This window comes from Pseudophryne corroboree, chromosome 10, assembly GCF_028390025.1.
Source record: "Pseudophryne corroboree isolate aPseCor3 chromosome 10, aPseCor3.hap2, whole genome shotgun sequence".
Classification (NCBI taxonomy): Eukaryota; Metazoa; Chordata; class Amphibia; order Anura; family Myobatrachidae; genus Pseudophryne; species Pseudophryne corroboree.
Genome location: NC_086453.1, coordinates 126,509,241 through 126,517,417, shown reverse-complemented (window position 1 = coordinate 126,517,417; position 8,177 = coordinate 126,509,241). Strand labels below are relative to the sequence as shown.

General features: G+C 44.8%; 1 pseudogene; it reads left to right on the top strand.

Moving 5' to 3' along the window:
- Nucleotides 1-2,080: 2,080 nt before the first annotated feature.
- On the top strand, nucleotides 2,081-2,200 carry LOC134968249 (5S ribosomal RNA; annotated as a pseudogene).
- Nucleotides 2,201-8,177: the final 5,977 nt, after the last annotated feature.

The following is an 8,177-nucleotide window of genomic DNA, read 5'->3' as shown; positions in this document are numbered from 1 at the left end:
TTACTTACCGATAATTCTATTTCTCATAGTCCGTAGTGGATGCTGGGCGCCCATCCCAAGTGCGGATTGTCTGCAATGCTTGTACATAGTTATTGTTACAAAAATCGGGTTATTACTGTTGTTGTGAGCCATCTGTTCAGAGGCTACTTCGTTTGTGTTATCATACTGTTAACTGGGTTCAGATCACAAGTTGTACGGTGTGATTGGTGTGGCTGGTATGAGTCTTACCCGGGATTCAAGATCCTTCCTTATTGTGTACGCTCGTCCGGGCACAGTACCTAACTGAGGCTTGGAGGAGGGTCATAGGGGGAGGAGCCAGTACGCACCATGTGACCTAAAAGCTTTTTTAGATGTGCCCTGTCTCCTGCGGAGCCCGCTATTCCCCATGGTCCTGACGGAGTCCCAGCATCCACTACGGACTATGAGAAATAGAATTATCGGTAAGTAAATTCTTATTTTTATAATCTTCTGCTTATTAAATCAGATGTACCTATAATATGATAGTATTATTACTTTAGGACATCAACAATAATTTGACGTTCTTCTAGTTAATTAAAAAAAATTTTATTTGGTTTAACCAGCGCCTTATTGTCATTAATGGACACCTTTCACATTTCTCCCCCTTGTTTTCCCTTTTTATCCTGAGCTCCATGCTGATATCAGCACATGATGAATCAAACAGAACGACCACGGCTGTGCAGCAATCTTTAACACGGGATACACGCCCCCCCATTGATTGGATATCAGCTGACGTCTATCCTAATAAAAACTGCTGGAGCCCACTATACCCCAGGAAGTGACCAAGCCCGGCGAACGGGCGAAACGCGTCTTCCGACCCTGGGCTGTCCAGGACCGTCCACATCTCCAACCTCCTGCCTGCGCCGTAGCTGCAACCAGGACAGCGGCTTTCAACAACCTGTGAACCAGAGACTTCGTCCGCCGTGCAGTATCCGACGTTGAACCAGACCGGCACATAGCACAGTGACACTCGTAACTAGAGCTTTTCTCTTCACTGCGAGGCACCGAACGACCAGCTCTCCCACATTTACGGGTAATATCAGTACTCATTACCCGTACACATGTCACTATTCCAAGGCGGCACTTGAGAGTCATTACGGACCTATCGATTGAGGCCGCAACCTCATGGGTGTTCTTATATCATTTTGACACCTATTATCTTTATCAGAACTGTCTGCTAATAGTACTTAATATTCCATTAACTGAATTTATCTTGTCATTATCTTTACACTGCGGAGTTTAAGTGCCACTTGTGCTATATTGCTCATCAAGTTTATGCCAAAATATATATATATATATATATATATATATATATATATATATATTCTATGATTAGTATATTTATTCTGGCCAGAGCACTGTTTTCATCCTCGGTTTATACGGAGGGGATTTTTTACATATACAGCTTTCCCTACAGTTACTATTTTTAGGAGAGAAAGAATACCTTTTGTCATTATATTTGGTGTATATTTTACCAACTTGGTATATATTTTTTTGTAGACCATTATTGGTTACCCATTTGTATCCAATATAATGTGCATAAATGTTTATTCATTTACATAAAACCAGTACCTTTGGAAGTTCATGAGGTTTTCAATCCTCCTTTCATTACAAGGTAATTTCACCTGATAACCTCATCATTATCTGATATTCACCACCTGTTATCACTTTGCATACAGATTGCAGTCTTTCATCAGAAAAATATTTTTTATCATTATTCTTTATTACGCTGCTCAACGGACGGTGTATGCCCATGTGTGTACTCCACACGGAGTGTATACTTCATATGTACTCCATAATCGGTACACATCATACACAGTTATAAATTTATCATCAAAATTGATTGTTCCTCTGTATCAAATCCCACTTATCTCTGTGTTGTTCTTTACTTTCGCTATCATTCGGGACTCTCACCATTGATTCAGGGATTTCCTTGTCTAACAATGGCAGCAGATCCTCCTTCTTAGCTCTTCTCCCAGGACCCCTCACCCATTCTTATTCTTCCCAGATTTTCGTGAACTCTCATCAGTGATTCTAGAGCACAAGGTTATCGGTATATTGTTTCTACTATCATACCACACTGGAAACGCCTGAACCCATACCGATCTTGGAAGCTAATCAGTGTTGGGCTGGGTCAGTACTCAAATAGGAGACTTTTGAGGAATACTCGGTGTAGTAGAAAATTTCGGGCATTCATGCTCTATGTCTAACGCTGACAGCAGATTCATCTTTTCTATCACATTCTTCTCTTTTCCCTCTCCTACCAGATAATCAGTGATCCGACTCATTAATCTTCATTAAATATATTTAGAGTTGCTCATCCACCACCTATTGAAGCAGTTAGGTTGTGTATAGCTTATATCAGATATTTTTCTATCACAGGCAGATCTTGGAGTCTAAGTTGTGGACCTATTGTTTCATTGTAAACGTGATCTAACCTGGACAGCTCACCATTACTATCCAATATTGATTGGCATTATTGGTTTATTACTTTTATGTGTGTTTTTCTCCATAATATGTGTCCAACTACTTTATGTTTTATTGTGTTACATGAATAAAAATTTAATAATTTTTAACCATCTCTTTTTCAATACTACAAATTATTCAAGAGTGCACCCACAAAAGAGTCTTCTTTTCTCCTTTGTTTCTATAGATATAAAGCTATAGGGGACATAACTCAGTTAGTCCCTGCAGTATATAGCGCTCTGGTGTGTGCTGGCATACTCTCACTCTGTCCCCCCAAAGGGCTTTTGTGGGTCCTGTCCTCGTTTAGAGCATTCCCTGTGTGTCTGCGGTGTGTCGGTACGGCTGTGTCGACATGTTGAATGAGGAGGCTTATATGGTGACGGAACAGAGGCCGATATATGTGATGTCGCCCCCTGTGGGGCCGACACCAGAGTGGATAGAGAGGTAAAAGGTATTAACCGACAGTGTCAACTCCTTACATAAAAGGGTGGATGACGTAACAGCTGTGGGACAGCCGGCTTCGCAGCCCGCGCCTGCCCAGGCGTCTCAAAGGCCATCAGGGGCTCAAAAACGCCCGCTCTCTCAGATGGCAGACACAGATGTCGACACGGAGTCTGACTCCAGTGTCGACAAGGTGGAGACATATACACAATCCAATCCGTGACTTGATCCCGGCAATAAAAAATGTGTTATACATTTCTGACTTTAACCTCTATAAATGGGTTTTAGGTTTGGGGAGAAAAAACAGACAGTGTTTTGTTCCCCCATCAGATGAATAAATGAAGTGTGTGAAAACCGTGGGTTCCCCCGTTAAGAAACTGGTAATTTATAAAAAGTTACTGATGGCGTACCCTTTCCCGCCAGGAGGATAAGTTACGCTGGGAGATATCCCCTAGGGTGGATAAGGCGCTCACACGTTTGTCAAAAAAGGTGGCACTGCCGTCTTAGGATACGGCCAATTTAATAGGTACCTGTTGATAAAAAACAGGAGGCTATCCTGAAGTCTGTATTTACACACTCAGGTACTAGACTGAGACCTGCAGATAGTACTGCTGCAGCGTGGTTGGTGACCCTGTCAAACAGGGATAATAGTTGGCAAACATAAAAACATATTAAAGACGTTGTCTTATATATGGGGGATGCACAGAGGGATATTTTGCCGGCTGGCATCCAAAATAAATGTAATGTCCATTCTGTCAGGAGGGTATTAGAGACCTGTCACTGGACAGGTGATGCTGACTTAAAAAGCGCATAGAGAGCCTTATAAGGGTGAGGAATTATTTGGGGATGGTCTCTGGGACCTCGTATCCACAGCAACTGCTGGGAAGAAATAATTTTACCTCAGGTTTCCTCACAGAAAAAGGTACAGTCCTTTCGGCTTCAGAAAAGCAAGCGGGTCAAATGGCGCTTCCTTTCTGTACAGAGACAAGGGTAGAGGGAAAAAGCTGCACCAGTCAGCCTGTTCCCAGAATCAAGATTCTTCCCCCGCCTCCTGTGAGTACACACCATGACGCGGGTGCTCCACAGGTGTAGCCAGGTACGGTGGGGGGCCGCCTCAAAAATTTCAGCAATTAGTGGGCTCGCTCACAGGTGGATCCCTGTTTCTTCCAAGTAGTATTTCAGGGGTACAAGCTGGAATTAGAGATGTCTCCCCCCAGCCGTTTCCTAAAATATGCCTTGCTGACAACTCCCTCAGGCAAGGAGGCTGTGCTAGAGGCAATTAATAAGCGGTATTCCCAGCAGGTAATACTCAAGGTGCCCCTACTTCAACAAGGACGGGGTTACTATTCCACACGGGTTGGGGTACCGAAACCGCATGGTTCGGTGTGACCCATTTTATATTAAAATCCTTGAACATAAAAAAATTCAAGTTCAAGATGGAATCGCTCAGGGCGGTTATTGCAAGCCTGGACGAGGGGGATTACATGGTATCCCGGGACATCAAGGATGCTTACCTGCATGTCCCCATTTACCATCCTCGCCAGGAGTACCTCAGATTTGTGGTACAGGATTACCATTACCAAGTCCAGACACTGCCGTTTGGACTGTACATGGCACCGAGGGTGTTTTATCAAGGTAATGGCCGAAATGATGATACTCCTTCAAAAAAAAAAAGGGAGTTGTAATTATCCCGTATTTGGACAATCTCGTTATAAGGGCGAGGTCCAAGGAGCAGTTGGTAGTCGGGGTAGCACTATTTTGGAAAGTGCTACAACAGCATAGGTGGATTCTAAACAGTCCAAAGTCACAGCTGGTTCCTATGACACGTCTACTGTTCCTGGGGATGGTTCTGGACATAAACCAGAAATAGTGTTTCTCCCGGAGGAGAAAGCCAAGGAGTTGTCATCTCTAGTCAGAGACCTCCTGAAACCAAAATAGGTAGCGGTGCATCATTGCACGCGAGTCCTGGGAAAAATGGTAGCTTCTTACGAAGCAATCCCATTAGGCAGGTTCCATACAAGAACTTTTCAGAGGGACCTGTTGGACAAGTGGTCCGGATCGCATCTTCCGATGCATAGGCTGATAACCCTGTCTTCAAGGACCAGGGTATCTCTACTGTGGTGGCTGCAGAGTGCCCATCTTCAAGAGGGCCGCAGGTTCGGCATACAGGACTAGGTCCTAGTGACCATGGATTCCAGCCTTTGAGGCTGGGGGGCAGTCACATAGGGAAGAAACTTCCAGGGACTTTGGTCAAGTCAGGTTATTTCCCTACACATAAATATTCTGGATCTGAGGGCCATTTACAATGCCCTGAGGCCAGCAAGGCCTCTGCTTCAAAACCAGCCGGTACTGATCCAATCAGACAACATCACGGCAGTCGCCCATGTAATCAACAGGGCGGCACAAAAAGCAGGATGGCGATGGCAGAAGCCACAAGGATTCTCCGATAGGCGGAAAATCATGTGTTAGCACTGTCAGCAGTGTTCATTCCCGGAGTGGACAACTGGGAAGCAGATCTTCTCAACAGACACGACCTCCACCCGGGAGAATGGGGACTTCCTCCAGAAGTCTTCCAATAGGATTGTACACCATTGGGAAAGGCCACAGGTGGACATGATGGCGTCCCGCCTTAACAAAAAGCTATAAAAGATATTGCTCCAGGTCAAGGGACCCTCAGGCGATAGCTATGGACGCTCTGGTAACACCGTGGGTGTACCAGTCGGTTTAGGTGTTCTCCCCTCTGCCTCTCATACCAAAGGTACTGAGAATAATAAGAAGGCGAGGAGTAAGAACGATACTCGTGGATGGCCAAGAAGAGCTTGGTACCCAGAACTTCAAGAATTTATATCAGAGGACCCATGGCCTCTGCCACTCAGTCAGGACCTGCGGCAGCAGGGGCCCTGTCTGTTCCAAGACTTACCGCGGCTGCGTTTGACGGCATGGCGGTTGAACGCCGGATCCTGAAGGAAAAGGGCATTCCGGAGGAAGTAATTCCTACGCTTACTAAAGCCAGGAAAGAGGTTACAGCAACTCATTATCACCGCATATGGCGAAAATATGTTGCATGGTGTGAGGCCGAAAGGGCCCCAACAGAGGAATTTCAACTAGGTCGATTTCTGCATTTCCTGCAAGCAGGAGTGACTATGGGCCTTAAATTGGGTTCCATTAAGGTACAGATCTCGGCTCTGTCGATTTTCTTTCAAAAAAGAACTCGCTTCAGTACCTGAAGTTCAGACATTTATAAAAGGAGTGCTGCATAGTCAGCCCCCGTTTGTGCCTCCTGTGGCACCTTGGGATCTCAACGTGGTGTTGAGTTTTCTTAAAATCACATTGGTTTGAACCACTAAAAACCGTGGATCTGAAATATCTCACATGGAAGGTGGTTATGTTATTGGCCTTGGCTTCTGCCAGGCGAGTATCAGAATTGGCGGCTTTGTCTTGTAAAAGCCCTTATTTGATTTTCCATATGGATAGGGCAGAATTGAGGACTCGTCCCCAGTTTCTCCCTAAGGTGGTGTCAGCGTTTCACCTGAACCAGCCTATTTGGTGCCTGCGGCTACTAAGGATTTGGAGGACTCCAAGTTGCTAGACGTTGTCAGGGCCCTGAAAATATATGTTTCCAGGACGGCTGGAGTCAGAAAATCTGACTCGCTGTTTATCCTATATGCACCCAACAAGCTGGGTGCTCCTGCTTCTAAGCAGACTATTGCTTGTTGGATTTGTAGTACAATTCAGCTTGCACATACTGTGGCAGGCCTGCCACAGCCAAAATCTGTCAATGCCCATTCCACAAGGAAGGTGGGCTCATCTTGGGCGGCTGCCCGAGGGGTCTCGGCTTTACAACCTTGCCGAGCAGCTACTTGGTCAGGGGCAAACACGTTTGCAAAATTCTACAAATTTGATACCCTGGCTGAGGAGGACCTGGAGTTCTCTCATTCGGTGCTGCAGAGTCATCCGCACTCTCCCGCCCGTTTGGGAGCTTTGGTATAATCCCCATGGTCCTTACGGAGTTCCCAGCATCCACTAGGACGTTAGAGAAAATAAGAATTTACTCACCGGTAATTCTATTTCTCGTAGTCCGTAGTGGATGCTGGGCGCCCATCCCAAGTGCGGTTTATCTGCATTACTTGTACATAGTTATTGTTAACTAAATCGGGTTATTGTTGAGCCATCTGTTGAGAGGCTCTATTGTTTCATACTGTTAACTGTGTTTCATATCACGAGTTGTACGGTGTGATTGGTGTGGCTGGTATGAGTCTTACCCGGGATTCAAAATCCTTCCTTATTGTGTACGCTCGTCCGGGCACAGTACCTAACTGAGGCTTGGAGGAGGGTCATAGTGGGAGGAGCCAGTGCACACCAGGTAGTCTAAGATCTTTCTAGAGTGCCCAGCCTCCGTCGGAGCCCGCTATTCCCCATGGTCCTTACGGAGTGCCCAGCATCCACTACGGACTACGAGAAATAGAATTACCGGTGAGTAAATTCTTATTATTTTATATTGATAGCTCATATGTTTTTAGATATTATTTTATATTTATGTTTTTTCCCCACTATAAAATACGTGCACTTGCGAGGGGGCCTGGCTGCTATTTGCTGTAATCTGTTCTCTATGTTTTGGTGACTATGGTCAGTGTATATCTTGTTTGTTACTCTTTGTTAATGAATATATTTGTTTATTATACGCCAGTTCTCTATAGCTAGACTCTCATTTGAGCGGCAAAGTATGTTTGTTGCTGGGGTATAGATGCACAGCACTATCCATCACTGTAGAGTTGGGTTTCACATTGTTCCTGCTATTCTCCTGACTTCGTGTTGTGCGGGACTGAATGGCGCCTTCAGGCAGCTGCTTTACTGCTGTTGTATTGTATTGTTAAATTGGTGTCGGATAGGGTATTTGTGACTACGCCGTTTATCACATTTATTATACTTGAAGATTTTACTTCCAATAATCCAATTGTTTTAGTGTGAAATCTCCCTGCCAACAGGAGATATTTATGCAACACTGTGTGTAATGTGTGTGTGTGTGTGTGTGTGTGTGTGTGTGTGTGTGTGTGTGTGTGTGTGTGTGTGTGTGTGTGTGTGTGTGTGTTAGCGAATTTAGACTGTAAGCTCCTATGGGGCAGGGACTGATATGGATGACTTGTGTTCTCTATACAGAACTGCGTTTTTGTGGTACTATATAAAGAAACCGTAATAAATATTCATGTCTATCAGGAACATATTATCGCGCCTCTATCTTCTTTTTTCAGGTG